The 17357-nt window shown below is 35.1% G+C and overlaps 2 protein-coding genes across 2 annotated transcripts in view; one reads left to right on the top strand and one right to left on the bottom strand.

The window, feature by feature from the left end:
* Window positions 1-15404, bottom strand: part of LOC108725550 (uncharacterized) — a 65205-nt gene extending 49801 nt beyond the window's left edge. Inside the window, exons 1-3 of the mRNA XM_018452632.1 lie at window positions 15274-15404; window positions 14912-14991; window positions 14585-14623 (exon numbers count right to left, since the gene is read on the bottom strand). The gene's annotated coding sequence lies outside the window, so the exon portion shown is untranslated. The remainder of the gene's footprint in view (window positions 1-14584; window positions 14624-14911; window positions 14992-15273) is intronic.
* LOC108725551 (serine proteinase stubble) overlaps window positions 3792-17357 on the top strand; it is a 38357-nt gene continuing 24791 nt past the window's right edge. The window contains exon 1 of the mRNA XM_018452634.1: window positions 3792-3961. The gene's annotated coding sequence lies outside the window, so the exon portion shown is untranslated. The remainder of the gene's footprint in view (window positions 3962-17357) is intronic.

Raw genomic sequence — 17357 nt, 5'->3', positions numbered from 1 at the left:
TTATATATTCAACGTAATTAATGATATAAAAAAACTTGTTATTTTCTTTTAGCACGTTCGAAATTTATATATTAGGTATAATTTTAGTTTTATATTTCACATTTCGTACTGTTAATTTTCTATAATGTATCATTGACATTTTTTTATTTTGTTAATAATTTCTATATTTATTATCCACTGAATCTGTATAATATGTCACTTCGTTCAATTTCTTCAAAACTATTATTTCTTTTTCTTTTATTATTTTATTAAATATATTATTCGCAGTAATAACAATATAAAATAATATTTAATTTTTTATGTTAATGTAAAATGTAGTAATTAATATAGTTATTCTGTTATTATTACTGGTTTATTATTAATATTATTACACTGAAAAAAGTTTTGTTCATTTTTGGTCCAACGAATGATCGTTAATCAATGTCCGACTTAATGTCCGACTTAATGTAATTAATTCATTGATACAATAATTGGATTCATTTATACAACTATATATTCATTCTTGCAATGAATTCTAGGAACAGTTTTATAATCTAAATTATGAGAATCATTATGAGAAATCATTGGACCAATTTTCATTATTTTTTCATAATTTAATGAATGTTTTATTGTATTTACGTACAGTTTTGGTTCAGTGTATAATTAATACAGTTATTCGATCATATATGTTTGTATCCATGTACGTGCATACAGTTGCACAATACGCAAAAATTATTTAATTACGATTATTACACATTTATTTCTACTATATTTATTTCTACTAATCCGATTAGTCTTGTCATGAACTCGTCAAAATCCGTATTTTCCTTCCGTTCCCGAAACCTCTGACTGTCCAAATCACTGATCCGTAATACTCCTTTCCAATATGTGACCTCGTTTTGCGTTATTACGAGCAGTAAGATGAAGCTGAATCTTATTTTCTAATGAAAGCGAATTGAGTTGCAATAAATACTTAACTTAATCAATAGATATAATCAAACCGATAATTACAATCTTCTTTAGACCTGTAATTTGCAGATTTTTAATTATAACTTCTTTTATAACTTTATACGTTTGTAGTTGTTTATATATACTTATTTTGATATACGTGTATGTTTTAATCTAGATTTTGTATCTGTGTAAATGTTTCTGACTCTTCAAATATGTTGCACGTAAAGTTATAAACAGATTGTTATCTCTACCTTAAAACTATGATATGAATTATAGATTTTATATCAGAAGATTTTATTGCAAAATTTTATTACAATATTATAGAAAAAATTCTTTATGTTCATTTAGTTGAGATAACCAACTTGTGAGGAATGTGATTGTCACGTAATCCTGTTAGCAGTTTTGAATCCTGTCATGAGTCAGCTTGATTAATTGCACGACGTTTATTATTACGGCAAAATAAAAATAACATTCTCGTTAGCTCGTCGGCAATAAACGTAAAAGGACAGTTATCTCGTGCTTCTGGATAATCCATAGACATATGAACCATAGTATACCGCTCGTACGAGTTACGCTTGACATTTTTTTAATGGATAGGAATCTAATTTGTTGCTCAAATAAATTTTTTCTTTTTCTATAATAGTATAAAACTTTTTCTAAAAGGAATAAATTCCACAGTTAATGCTAGGCTACGACATATTTAAAACTGAAAAATAACACGAGTACTGTTTTGATTAAAAATTATAAAAAGATATTTAACGGTTTATTTATATATATCATTTATATAACCATTTATCTCGGCTTTTTATATAATATATTAAATGACCGAAGATTCGCTGCATAATACATAATATAAGTGTATTACGCGTCCTCAAGAAACACAAAGTGTCAGGTATCCGTCCACAGAGGAGGATCGTGAAAAAAGATTGACACGACGGTAAAATTATATGGCTACCACGAAATTGTGTTAATTTGATGAAAATGATTTATCAACCCTTCTTATAGCGCACGCGATGTAATTTATGCGCATACAATTTTATGCGTGAATATTCGGACGCACGAGACTCGAATGATGATTGTTACCTATAGTCTTTCTAGTGACTTCATCTCGCAATCTGATCGATGAAATATCTTGCGGTTTCATACCGGTGTTTTTCTCATCAAATTAAGAGGATCATTCATGGTGAGACTCGTGAAAAACGATTGTAGCGGAAGTAGAGTGGTCAGCAGATAAAAAAGAAAAGGAAGTGGTCTCTCTCTCTCTCAGACTCTCTTTATCTCTTTCTCTCTCGATCATCGACCCGTCATCGCTGACTGTTCTCTTCAGGACGACCCACTTCGTCGAAAAGCGAGAGGGACGGTGGTGCTGCCTGGCAATTACGCGCATACACCTACAAGCATATGTACGTAAATATATCCATTATCTCTCCTTACGCGCGTCACATTTATTCTTCTCTGGTGTTGCTGGCTAGATTGATTGCGAGATGGGAGACGAGCGCGCTGCACGTACACTCGAGCGAAAGGAATCCAGGCGTTTCATACGCCGGTAACTCGAACTGAAAACGCGAGAAAAAAAATATAAAATTTCCCAGCATTCCATATATTATCTCGCGCTCTTACATTCGGCGGTGGCGGCGCTGACTATTTTTTTCCATTAATTATCCCCGTCTAACGAGTAATCGAGAAAAAATGTCTAATGGATGAGTTTCACCGACACCGTCGAGGCCGTCGTTTTCCGACGTAGAGCCTCGTTTCGAAGAGAGAAATGGAGGCATTCCGATAAGTGAATTTTCCACGTGCGACGCGAAATGCACAAAGATGACAGAGTTGGTGACCAACCAAATGGTGTCGAGAACGGAGGGAAAGCTTATTTTCACTCGTTACGTAAAACGACTCGGGCGCATTATCTTAGAAAATTCTGTTTTTTTCTTCTTCTAAGTAGTTTGTTCAGACTCGTCGTTATGAGTGATTAGCATTACCCTATCGTCTACTCCTTCACGCACAATGATTTTAATCAAATCCAGTCGTATCCGAAGAACGCAGAACTTTCTTCTCTCGGTACACCGTAATAATATCTTCAATTCTTACGAAGCTTAAATTTATCATTTTGATCAATCCGAGGTAGACATTACCGTTACGAATGAAGATACCGATCAACCGGTTTCCGCGAATATCAAAATTCATATTGAACGTAGTTACGAATCGAAATTCTACTGCCACGGTAGAACTCGTTACGGCTGTCAGGAAAATTTGTTAGCGTTACGGAAAAGTGCGTGAAAAACGCATAGTTTCTCCCCCACGCACGGCATGGGCACCGCGCGATTCTCGGTCGTATCCAATCGCATCCGGCGCGGCCATGCCGGGGATCCATCTCGCGGAATCCTGGCGGGAGACGACACGTGGTTGTTGCAGTAGCGGTTGGCACGAGGCTGGTCTCCCTACTACCTCTTTCTCGGCTTCCTCGTCCACGCTGGACGCAATGAGGCGATCCTCAAAGACCTCAAAGCGCGACCGGTAGTCGAACCGCGTGCACGCCGAGCGCGAGGAAGATCAAGTGCGCGGGGGATCTTCGCGGTCACGTCGCGCATTTTTTCCGCGAGTCGCGTTTCGAAAAGAAAAGATAGAATGACGCGAGGTCAAGTGCTAATTGCGAAAACGTGAAAGATTCGACGACTGCGAATGAAGATACCTCGATCGGCCGCGTTGCTGTCGCCTCCCGGGGAACGAGCGGGGCGACGTTGGACGTCACGACGAGACGGTCACCAGATCGATTTCTCCCCTTTGAGACCTTCTTTTCGCGATCTGTGTTTAACGATCGCGATCGAATATCGCGTCCGCGTCTGATTAAGACGTGCGATGTGCACCGCGTGCGCTCACGCGTTCAATTTCCAGACCATCAGACCCGAATGTGTGAATGCGGTTTCGTATTCGTAAGAACGATCCACGAGAGAGATGGACTGGGGTATGACGATCGATTGAATGTCTTGCGGTACAGGCGGTGCACTGTGAGGAACGACTAGCTTCGAAATTGGTGAGTCCATTTTTTTATCGAAGTATTGGGTATCAGAGATCCGGTTGCGAATAGAGAGAGAGAGAGAGAAAGAGAGTTGAGACGTTCGGTGCTTCATTGAGGATTCGGAGCTGACAGGTGTCAGAGCAGATTAAAATTCAAACGAATGAGTTGTATGGTAATGCGATGGCAACATTCGGATTTTATAGCGGATTTATCACACATGTATATGTGCACATGTATACACTTGTATTTAATGCGGTGACTAATAAATAATTCTCTCATTTTTTAATGATCTAGCAATAAAATAAACGGAGACAGTTAATCCTCAGAAAATATTAAAACCTACTGAAGATTATTCCATATATTAAAGATATATTCGGAAGCTACTAATAAATCGTTCGTTTGTGATATAATGTTTTATCATAAAATAACTTACGATCATGTGCAATGAATCACGCAATGATCCGATGATTCGACGAAACATGTAAAACATTAGAAAGTTTTAATTTCGCAGTATCGATAGAAAGTCTCACCGCACCTCGCGCGAAAGCAATTTTAAGCGTTAATACACTTGCATCCTCGCGGATGAAATTAGTCTCCGGAATGGATGATCGATAGTAACGATCGATACACGACTGCTAATACAAGAATTATCGACGCTTTCAGAAGTAGGCGAGCGCGCTAGATCGAAAACAATATAATCAATAGCCGGAGGTTAATGTTATTAGAAAGTCTCGATATCATGCGATCGAGCATTTTTGAATATAGACATCCCTACATATTCGCCATAAGTACAAAAGCCTAATTATATTTGTCTCTTTTTTGCGTGCAAAAATTGTTATTAAAATTTTCTTACAGATAATGAGTCAAATTTCAAAATTAAAGCTTTCGTTGAAAAATAATTCTTACGTTCTGAAAATCGATTAATCTAAATGAAAATATTTATACATTATTTATTGATCAGATATATTTCGAATCGTATATGTCTTCTTCTTAATAATTTTCTTATTAATTTTTTTGAATCGATAGATTTTTTATTAATTTTCTCTGAAATATATTTAAAAAAATTAATTATTTTGCTACTGCAATAAGCATGTAGTGATATTTTTCACAAACTTAAGTCTTTTCCCCTCTCTCTCTCTCTCAGACATTGTACTTATTGTTAGGTATCGTACTTTTCACAAACGTCATCTTATATAACATAGAAGTCTAAAAGAGACGTGTAAAAAGTTAAAATGGATCTTGCGTATCTTTGAAATATTCTTGAAAGACGTCTTTCAGATATTTATCTGAGATAGTAAGGGAAAGTAGAAGAGATAGAGGGAAGAATGTGAATTGGCTTCGTCCTCTTTGCCGATTTGCGGTTCATAATAAAATGATTATCAATTTGCGTAAAGTGTGCCACTGTAAAGGAAGGCGAAAGAAACGTAATCCACTTAGAGGAAGCTGTAATGAATAACAAACGTATGAGAATGCACGGGGGATTTTCGCGGATCGGATTAGTCAATCTGGCGAACGCTCACCGGCGATTAGTCCGCAGTGTTCCGTAGCGGAATCCCTCGTGTGAATTGGGTCAAGCTGATTCCTTCTTAAAATAACCGTAACCACTTGCCGTGATCGAACGCGCCACTTTCACTGATTAGTCGCGCGCCTCCTAAACACCTTCCTTAGATGTCGATTCAATATGTCATAGGTGCCCTGGTCTTCTCACCCTCAGATTGAAATGCATTCCTTGACTAAATGTAAACTCCGCATAGACTCCAGAAAAAAAGAGTCTTACTTATTTCAAATTTTTTAATTATTTTTTAAATTATTGTTTATTTAATTATTACTTTTTTAATTGCTTATTTTTTCAGAAATTAAAGGATCATCAAGATTTCTATCATTTCCTTTGTTGTACCGAGATACAAATATAATCACAAATTGATGGTCAATAAATATGTAGATATAATAATGCTTCACACAATTATTTTATACGTAGGAGAGAGTAGTCTAAATCCTATTTGCAGTTTTTACTCTCTATAAGGCGTAAATAAAGTCCGATCGTAAAACAAGGTGCCATTGGAAAGATCGTTTAATTCCCTTCATTTTTGCTTTAGATTATTTTGACGTATCTCTCATCTGTGTTGAACTATAATGGAAAATGTAAAACCGTTTTTTCCGGTCCGATTTGGAACCAATGGTTCCAAATCCCCTAGTTCAACTCGAAAACTCCTATTTTGATGGATTTTTAGATAGAATTTTAAAATATTTTAATGTATTTTTCTTAGTATTGAGTAAAAACGAGCAATTTGACAGTCAAAGATAAAAATTTTTTCGGAAAAAAAAATTACTGACAGTTTATATTATTAGAATTGAAATCAATAAAACTCAACTAATCTGAGTCATCAGACTCATGATATTTTACTGATTTAATTCCTTGGACCAGATCTGGTCATCCAATCACCAAATACTACAATCAAGCCTATAAGTTTTATCTACTGTACTGTCCGATTTGGACACAGGTCCTTTCGAACTTTGGAACAAATTTTACAATAAACCGCAAAAGTGATCACAAAACGCTTGATATTTTTTAATTCTACACTCTTTAATTATCTCAAATCAATTACTTTTCAAATTTTTAACACCTTTTAAATAATGATTTACAAGGATTTTCTTTTTTAAAAAAATTTTCGCACGCAATGGCGCAAAATACATATTTGCGTCTATTTTATGAATATTATGACAGAGAACTGTCAAACTGTCATGTGTTCGGTATCTTATGAGGACTTTACGTTATAAATAATACACAAATCTGCTTAACCGTATTCATTTAAATTAAAAAGGTCCTATTTGGAACACGGTCCGATTTAGACCACTCTCCTCTATATTTTATATGTATGTTTTATACGTATGTTTATATATCATTATTACAACTTGTTTACACAATTTCAATTTATAATTTTATTTATTTAATTTCATTAAAAAAAATTAATTCTAGTTTTTTCTTTTACTATAATATTTGCATCTGTATCATGAAATATTCAACAATGAATTTTTTATATTTTTTATTGTGTAATAAATTAAAATATAATTATCATATATATTTATAATAATTATTTCATTATAATAATTATTTCAATTATAATATAATTATCATATTATAATATAATTAAAACAGTCGCTAGATCCTCTTGTGAGAACAATGATGTGTCGTATAAATTTTCATTCTATTCAGTTATGAGTCACATTTTTCGATGGAACCTATTTACATTAGAATACAAAAAAGCGACTGACGTAACGGCTTACAAATCTTTACATTATACTAATAAAATTATCTTAAATTTCATTTTATAGCTATAAGCTTTCGAGATTTTAATCTTAAGGCAGACTATAGCGTGATTTCGCTTTCGTCGAAAGTCACGGATGTATCAGTGCCGTTAGAAACGAAACTTGATCAATTATTTGACGTTGCGAATATAGCTCGCAGGAGCATTCACTTGCGCATCACTATTTCGCTCTAGTTTCGAATTACAAGCGTGCCGGTTCGGAACAAATTAGAGCTGCTTTTGTTCGCGATGGATTTGGGTCTCCTCTCCTCGCAGCGAATCCGTTAGAGCGTTTCGCCGTCACGGTCCCTGAGCCATAAAAGATTTGTCCTCTATATCGCCCGACCCAAAAAATCAAGGGATAACCGTAGAATCGCCTCGGAAAGTCGGAAACGAAATGGGACATCACAATGTACCATTTGTATGCGCTTTCTCGAATCGCGAGCGCGAAAGTTATGTCGATTAACAAGCTGTTAATGTACGCTCGAACTGCGGAATGGAAGAATGCAGATTACGAGAAATCTTCCTCCTGCTATTATTCTGACTAATGACGAAATGTTGCTATCGTTTTCACGAGATGAAGCTAATTCGCGATATGTAATCGCGATTTGATTGCATTTCTACAGTTGCCTTGCTTTCATGTTCACAAAATTGAACGGCCTATTTTAGAATCGTTCATAGAGTTCGCAAAACGCGATCTGGTAAAGAATGGAGTTTGATAAGCCCGAATGAAGTTTAGTTGAATGAGAGATATCGAGATATTTGCTTATTTCGCGGCCTTACTCGTCTATAGTGTGTGCTTGACCTAAAGACCATGAGCGTGACATACAATGCAGCATTTATTGTCATTGTTAAGTCAATAGACATTTTCATGACATACTAAACTATTATGGCAGTAAATACGCGACTATCTCTGTTTCTTTCTTTCCGCGTACCGTTTCTCCCACGCTCAATTAATAACAGACACTCGAATCTCTGCTACGTGTACGGAGCAACTTGTGTAATGGAAAACGAGAGGGGAAACCCATCAAACATTTATCCACGTTAGCATTACGTTGTTAGTTGCATCGTCGCGCGCGTGTAATATGTAACGATGCTATAAAGCTTTCCTTTATGGCGGTTATAATTTTTCACGATTGTAATTATAAATAAATTGGAATTAACGCGCGCATTACAGAAAGAGGGAACTTCCGTGAAAGCTCTTCATTAGCGATGCACAACGATGCATAAAGGTCGATGCTTTATATACCGTGCTAATTCTACAAAAGAAACTAAACGATCGGATCCATTAATCCATATCACCATCCCTATCCCTACATGATTACGGGAAGCTTCACCGAAGCGTCATTTAAATCGTGCAACATGTAAGCACTTTGATACATCAATAGAAAGAGGAAAAATAAAAAAAATAACTTTTAATATTTGAAATGACACGATATAGTAATTTACTGTATTCATTTTTAATATTAAAATATTGAGAAAAAGTGAGTTTCTTAATAAAAATATTCAATTTCAATGGACTTTCGCGAAAATTAAATTTTATATATTTTACCAAATGTTTTACTTTTATGCTTCATAATTACATATTTCTTAAAATATCTAAGAATACATGTTTCAAAATTAATCAGTTCTATTCACAAAAGAGCTAATTCGATGATATAATCCTCTCAGAATCAAAATTTTTTTCCTATAGAAATCTTCACGATTTTGTAATAGCATTTCATATATGTTATATGCATACATTGTAGACAGCTTTCTTTTCGTGTAATTATACACTGTAGATAATTAGTTTTTCGACAGATAACGAACGAGCTGTTTAATTGGTGAGTAAAATGCTCGCGAAGGTACAAATGTATGTCAATCGCGCAACTCGACTCGTTAACGCGGTTTCGAGGTGGTCCACTCTGTCCCGAAATCGAGTGCAATAAAATTTAGTGGCCGGAAACATTTACCACTGCGATCGCCGAGAAATAGCACCGTATTTCATTAATTTTAATAGACGCTTCTTTCGACGGTACGACGCGGCTAATTAAAAGATCGGAACGCCAGAATCTGGTTGGTTATTTTAATGATTATTTATGGGATCCTAATTTAACGTCGAAATTACTCGTGTTTCTCGAAATATCACTTACAATTATCAATTACATATCGCGTATTAAGAATCAAACTCAGAAAGCCTTTATAACGGGAATATATGGAAAGAGCGTTGTGTTACCGCTATAATTTTCTACTAATTTCAAAGCATAGATTTTATTCGAAACACGGAAAATCATTAGCGTACCGTTGATTGAAACCTCCGAAATATATAGTTGGCTAACGAGAAATGTGTGCCGATTGAAAGTCGATTTCTAGGTGGTTCGATATTTGCCTCGCCTTTGATGCGAAAATTCACTTGTAGCAGCCTCAGTGTATCATTATCTGCCATTAAACTCAAATATACACATTTCTTATTTAATCGTAGAAAAGATTTCTCACATATAATTTCTTATTTGATTTTATTATTAATGCAATTAAGAATTAAGGACAAAAGAATTGCTACGTCTCGTGTATTTTATACAAAAAATTATTAATATATTACAGAGCTATATTATTTTATATTATTATGTGTTAAAAATTTATAAATAATATGATATTTATCGTAAAACATAAAATATTTTTTAGTAATGAGAAAACTTTCCTAATTTTGTGTTATTATAAGATAGTGAATATTAAATTGAAATGAAATTTTCAATAAATTATTAATATGAGCGAAAATGTGATAATGACTGCTATATAATTTTCTTGATACTAAATGTTGTAAACATTGCATGTTGTATATAATAAGCCAATTACTGTAATTTATATAAGGAAAGAAAAAATGTATTGAAGGCACGAACAGATTGTACAAAAATTTCGCACAATTCATCATGTTGTGAGAAAACAAAATAAGAGACAAAATTTCCTCGGGATATAACACGGGACACCCTATTGCCACGAGAAATCATATCCGTCGGCGTTGCCGCGGTCACTCGCGACGATACATACACGAGGTGTTAAAGTAGGTCACTTTTATCCCCTGTAGCAAACGATCACGATCAGAGATTGGGATCGGCCGCAGCCATCGGCCCATGGAGAGCGAACGATCTTAGTACTTCAAGAAATCTACACTATTGTTATCCACGTATCTATTGTTCCGACGTATCTTCTAGAAAAGCTATGCGTATTTTTTTTTTTGTTAATGCTTCGAAAGTACGTTTTTTTTTTTATACGATACGTCACGCATTCCACATCTACGATTCGTGAGATACCAATTCTGAACGTCCGGTCTCTTGTCTTCCCGTTGTAAACGTTATACAGAGAAGCGTACCGTGCGCCCGCAATTCGAACGAATCTAGAGAGCCGATGTAATCGCGCTCGTCCGACTATTTCCGCGACTAATGAGCAGAGCGCGAATAATGAAATTACGCTTGTCTGCGCAAGTAGCCCGCTCGTAAAGCGAGATTCACGGGAGTGACGGAGACGTGGACGACCGGCGAGAGACGTTTGGCACAGAGTGGAAGAAATCCGTGAACGAACCGTGGCGTAATACCGCGGTCCGCGGACGATCGAGTGCTTTCATCGCTATTAGGATGCGAGACCGGTCGTCGGGAACGCCCTTTCCAGTATAAGTCACCGTAGTGCCCGTCATCAATTTTACGGATACGACACGCGGGCAACTTGCTCTAAATGGCGACGAGAGATTTCTAAATCGCGACAAAACGGACGGATCGCGCGCGCCTCAGGATCTAATCTTGCCGATCATCGTATCAACCTGTCGATGTCTCCCGGCACAATCGACAGGTGCACGGCACGGACAGGTGTGTGCATATTCACGCGCGTGTTGTACACACAAAATATATATATATATACACACGCGATGCATATCACCGGTGCTCGCGGCTCTCGTTACTCTTACGTGCGATTAATTCCTCTCTTTCGTTCTTTCTTTACTCCAAGTCCATGGCGTTCACCCATCGACCTTCTTAAGAGAGATCCGTCGACTTTTCCATCGGCCTCGATCTCGATACACTCGACGACGTGTATTCGGCTACGTCAACGCACAAGAAAATATGTGAGGTCTAGGTAGATGACACGAGATAGATCACAGATCGTAGATAACACGCTTTTCGACGACGACCCCCTTTAAGCGCATGTGCGACATTCTTAAGACGTAATCCTTCGACTAGAAATATACGTCTGTCAGACGTAAGACAAATTATACACATCGCTTAAAAGATCGCATGGTCTCTTTTATATCACTTCGTCTTTTCTATTTGTAAAAAATAATTATTATTTAATTAATAGATTACTCTTTTATATCATGAATTGTTTCTCCTATGTAATTAATTTATCTAAAACAAATATACACAGAGATATATTTTTAGCTAAGGATTAATTCGTGATTGATTAATGAATCTGATATCAATTACTGCAGTTTATACTTGATCATGCAATTCGCTTAGAGTTCCGCTAAATTGGAAAACTTTCGCTTTTCCATTGTGATTAATCGTACTGAAGCTTAGGGATTAGGAACGCTTAATTAGCGACAGCGTGGGCTGCAACACAATGAGATTCGCGGATTCTGTGCCACTAAATAATACGCTGCCATACGAAACGGACAGTGATATGACACACAAAACGTGAAAATAAGGATAAATTGCGACGTTGTGTCGTTCCGCACGTGGTCGAAAGGTTTCACCGAGTATACGAGGGGCTTTCTCTCGAATGAAAAAAATCATTTGGCGACTCGACAAAATTTCCAAATATGCGAGACATTATGTTTCCGCAGTGAAGTTCTAACGTTACTTGGCGCGCGTGCGCGCAAACACGCGATTGAAAGTATGCCGTAGCGCGACGAGGAGGGTACAAAAAATTGATGCACGCTTCCCCACACTCCGACGTTTTCACTGGAATTCACGTTTATTAATGCATTCCAATTACACGATACTCGCGAGTTATTAACGCACTAACGAATCGTCACATCATGCGTCCTTTTTTTTCCATCTCCCTGGGTACTTTCACTACCTTCATAATCACCGAGCATATGTAAGACTGAAGGAAGTTCCATATTAACGTTACGTCTAAGAAACAGGAGTCAACAAGCATGTATATGATCGATATACACATATCCTTTTCATTGCTCCATATCCGATATCGCGTTGATGCATCGCTTTATTAGATTAATCGCAGGTTATATATATACATATACATATTATATTCAAATTTCATATTTAATTTATATGTAAGAAACTTCTTCATCGAGTTAAATGGCTAAATATAACTATCTACTCGTAAAAGTAGTTATATATAAGGAATACTCTTACTAGTAGAGTTATATAAAATTATGTTAAAAATTTATTTTGACGTTTTATTTAAGCGAGAAAAATTAACCAATGTTGCTGTATTAATCCAGAGAAAGGTTTCTTCAATTTAAAAAAATGTTCTTTGCTATACGGTTAAAGAAAAAAAAATGTTTTAATTTGAACCTCATTTCTTTGATTTAAACATTATTTTTTGAAATCAAATAAACAAATTTATTTTATTTAAAGAAATTATGTTCAAATAAAAGAAATGACGTTCAAATCAAAGAAATTTTTTCTTTAACCGTACAGCAAAGAAACATTTCTTTGAATTGAAAAAATCTTTCTCTGGGTATTCAAATTATGAATTAGATATCTTTATTAAATATTCTTTATTAAAAATTAGCTTAAAATTAATTAAAGTTTCATTGATTTTCAGATTTTTTTAAATATCAAATAGGAAATAAGACAGACCAAGTAAAATTTCAATTAATTTCAATTAATTTTTATGAAAGGATACTTAGTCAATTTTTTTATATAATTTTGTTTATATCTTCTTGAGAATTAATGATTGTCTAAACACAACTAACGAATTTTTATTTAAAGCGCGGACTATTAATTCGCAGCCGATTAACGTAAAGTAATGTCAGCCGTGCGTCGTACATATAAGCACATACGTCAGTATAGTGTCCATTCAGCGTCGATAATAACGACTATTATGTCTGTACTTTCTCCAAATTAGCGGTAAAACGTCACGCGCTACGCTCGCATTAGATAGGGCTGCGTCCGCGATTTTCCTTTTACTTTCAAAACTATTGTAGGATGTGAAAGAAATCGAAAGTTCAACGCACAAACGTGTGTCTCTTAAAAGAACGGTCGTTGTGGGGACCGCCTAGAGTTGCCTAAGAACGTCTAGGATTACCCAGAATCGTTTACGAATCATTAATCTTTCAAGTCAATTTATCAAATAAATCGGATGGACAGGCTACAAAAGATATCAAAAATAAGATTGGCGCATTGTAAGACTGATTTCAGTCAACAGCTGTTAACGTATTGTTTCATAAATTAGAATCCACATACAGCTACACAATGAAATATATTTTTATCTATTTATTGCCAGCTCTATTTGTGATGTTGCATTAAAAAAATCTCTGATTGCTTTTCTTGTACATCAGTTTATATAATATTTAATCCTGGAAGGAGATAAATATGTAGAGCAGCCACAATTTATACATTTCAAATTTTATTTAAGAGATATTTGTCAAATAAAAAAAAATTAAGAGACACTTTGAAATATTCTTACTGCGATCAAAAGATTTACTTAATTTTTTATTTTTACACAGAAATGCATATAATACATAAATATCTCATTTTCTAATCTTTATTATTTAAATTCTATGAAATCGAAGAGAACATCATAAAAGAGAATAAAAAAATTTTTTTAATATTCTAAAACTGTCATTATTTTAGTGTTCTTTTACTTATTTATTTTTTCACGTTTTTGATGTATTTTCACTATTTATATACATATAAACAAAGTAAAAAATTTAATAAATTACAATGTACTTGATAAGAAAAATTGTCTAGATAACATTTAAAATTTTATATTTTTGAAATGCTCTCAATTAATATTTCGTAAAAATTTTGAGGATGCATAAAGAGCTTAACAAAAAATGTAATACTTCCTATTATTTGTTTTATATGCGCTTGCGTGTTTATTCCATAAATTTTAGCCGAATTTTAAATATGTTTTATGAGCTAATATTATTATATCCTGCAACAATACACCAAATGTTCCAATAAATTAATCTGATAAGTTTTATTTTACTTATTTTATATATAGTATATTTCCTATTACATGTACAGTAAATCGACAAACGCACATATTTTCCAGGATTACATATTGATATTAATCTGGTGTAGCCCATCCATTTTAAAGAGTAATGAATCCATATCAATAAAATGTTCTTTCACAGAGATTCATTACTCCAGATTAAAAATAATATATCACTCACCGAAACGCGATGCGCTGCAGCGGAGTTTTTAACATCGTTCTGTAAAATACAAATATATAAAATTCACATTATAATAACGTCCATAACATTGCAAAAAAATATCTATATTATACCCTCATTAAGATTTGTATTTTATTTTAAGCAGATTGTTACATAATTGAAATAATATTATAGTTTTCTGACAAAAATCTCTATCTCCCAAGTATAGACTTTTGTAAAATTTCAATAAAAATCTTCTCAAATTTCTAATAAACGACTCAAATAAAATTGAGACTAAATTTTACAAAGTAAAGTGATATTTAATTTATAAATAATATGTTAGTTTACCTCGTGGTTGCTCCACCGTCGCTCGATGCCTCCCAGGTTTCCTCCTCCTCTCTTGTTCCCTCATTGCTGCATAGGCTGCACTACACACATATACAACGAGTATTATGTATTAGAAAAGAGAAAAAATAAAGATCACCATTTATTCAGATTATCATACTTCTTACATATAATTTTTTATTCGTCTCTTTGCGAATTTTTAATGAAATAATTATACAAATTCTCCGACAAAAATCTTTTCAAATTCTTATATAAATAAATGGCTCGAATAAAATCGGAAATAAATTGATTTCACAAAGAAAAATATTGTTTGATATTTAATATTTAATAAGTAACATGCTATTTACGTGGTTGCTCCATCATACCTGATACCTCCCTGAGGTCTTCTCCTCTCTTGTTCCTTCGATGCTGCTTTTATAGTACAGATGCACACTCATTTACTCACTCGCGAAAACGCTGACTAATTACGCAGTAATCGACTCGATACGACGATCGCACGGCAAATACCCGACGCACACCCGACGCGCACTTCATTACATTGCGGCAATAAATTAACGCGAAACAACAAGTACAATTGAAACTAATGAAACTCATTCGATTCGCGATACCACGTCGCGCCCCCGCCGGCAAATTAATGCGATAAATGGCGGTTAAAGGACGATTTACACGAAGCGACTTTACTCGCTTTTAGCAAGCGTTTGGCTACCGCAGACAAAATTTCTGTAACTCCGGATCTACAATAAGTGTTTTAAGCCTCAAGTTGTAAGAAATTGACCAATTACAGTCGAATTCGAGGAGAATAATCAACTATGATTTGTCCATTTCTTACGGCTTAAGGCTTAAAACTCTATTGTAGATCCGGGTTTACAGTAACCTTAAGATATAAATTTAAACCGATGAGCCAATCAGGATACTGCTTTAGCTCTACGTAATCTGACGGAAATAGAAACGGCAGTAAACTTATCCATAAAGCAAATTTCAATCGGTTGAAATTTGTCTTACAAACATTTAAAAGCATAGGTCCTGTGGCCGATATATCGTCACTTACAACTTAAAGCTTACGATTTACGGCCTCTTAAAGCAAAGTTGTGGACCTAGCCTTACGGAATTTTGTCTGCGGGGGTCCTTAGAGCTTCTTTTGACGCTGCTAAAGTTGCCTAGTTATTCGCTTGAACCACCACTCAACGTTGCGACTTCAAAATTTTAGACGCTACCGAATAAAAAATAATTGTGTAAAAGTTTCATCAGCAAATTCGTTGACGAATTAAGAAGTTTGCTTCAAGCGAATAAAAGCAGCGTCGAGAGACGCTGATGAATTAATAACGTCATGGGATGCTTTCCGAGTTGCGCATGAAGCGCATGAGAGATACACCGTTTTGTCCTTCTTTATTATTCAAACAATAACGACAAATGATTCAGCACGCTTTTCATGCGTAATTCGGAACGCACCCATTAGACGCTACTGAAAGCGAGTAAAGTCGCTCCGTGTAAATCACTCTTTAACGAATCTCGACGTATAGGGGACGTGCGATCAACTTCACGCGATACTCGCCGTGACGCCATAACCCATAACTTTTGGCCGTAACGGCTGTAACCGTTTGTTAACAAGCGGCATACGATATCGTTGCCGTTTTGGGGCAATTAAGATCTCCGTATTTTAACGCATATGCAAATAAATGAACGAATTGAAAACAAATATCCACGGATCGTAACACGTTCGACAATGCGTCCGATGCTTCGTCGATTTCGCGTCGCTTGCGTTACAGATTTTTATCTAAATGAGTCTTGCGAAACATGCGATCTAACAAGTCGTCAAGTACCAATCTTCGTCACGCGATCCATAAATGTCAAGATACGGAATTGATAGAGGCTATACTTACTGATTAAACGCGTCATAACTCGGAAGTCGATCCGTTCCGTACCGGCGATAATTCGTCAATGACCGGCGCGACGGCGACAAGTTCAAGCATAGCGACGATAACTTCATGCTAATACACGCGAATTAAATTAACTCTTCATAAATCACTGTTTTTATCACTATTTTTCTAATTCAATGGGCTCACTGATTCCTGATTTTGTTTTTAAAAAGAATTTTGAGCTCTATAAAATTTAACAAAATTCTGGTACATACTTTCAACATTTAAGAATACGATTTTACAATGATATGACCCGAAACATTTTCCATTTTTTTTTTGTACTCATAGAAACACAAATGCCTTCTCATTTCTTTTCCTCGTTCCTTCTCATACCTTCTTCGATACGCATGTAATTTCGGGTGATAAGACAAATGCACGTTTCCGTGTGTATGTAAATTTGAAGTAGAATAATTGAAAATTCAAAATTTTTGGAAATATGTCTGGGTCTTCAAAGCTCCGGTTGAATCATGGAAGGATAACTCTCACAATTAATACACACGTTTGGGTCATTCGTGTCATTTCTATTCTTTGAA

Source organism: Mycetomoellerius zeteki, unplaced genomic scaffold, assembly GCF_001594055.1.
Source record: "Mycetomoellerius zeteki isolate Tzet28-1 unplaced genomic scaffold, Tzet1.0 scaffold35, whole genome shotgun sequence".
NCBI lineage: Eukaryota > Metazoa > Arthropoda > Insecta > Hymenoptera > Formicidae > Mycetomoellerius > Mycetomoellerius zeteki.
The sequence above is the reverse complement of the archived record's forward strand: the minus strand, read 5'-3'. Positions and strand labels throughout refer to the sequence as shown.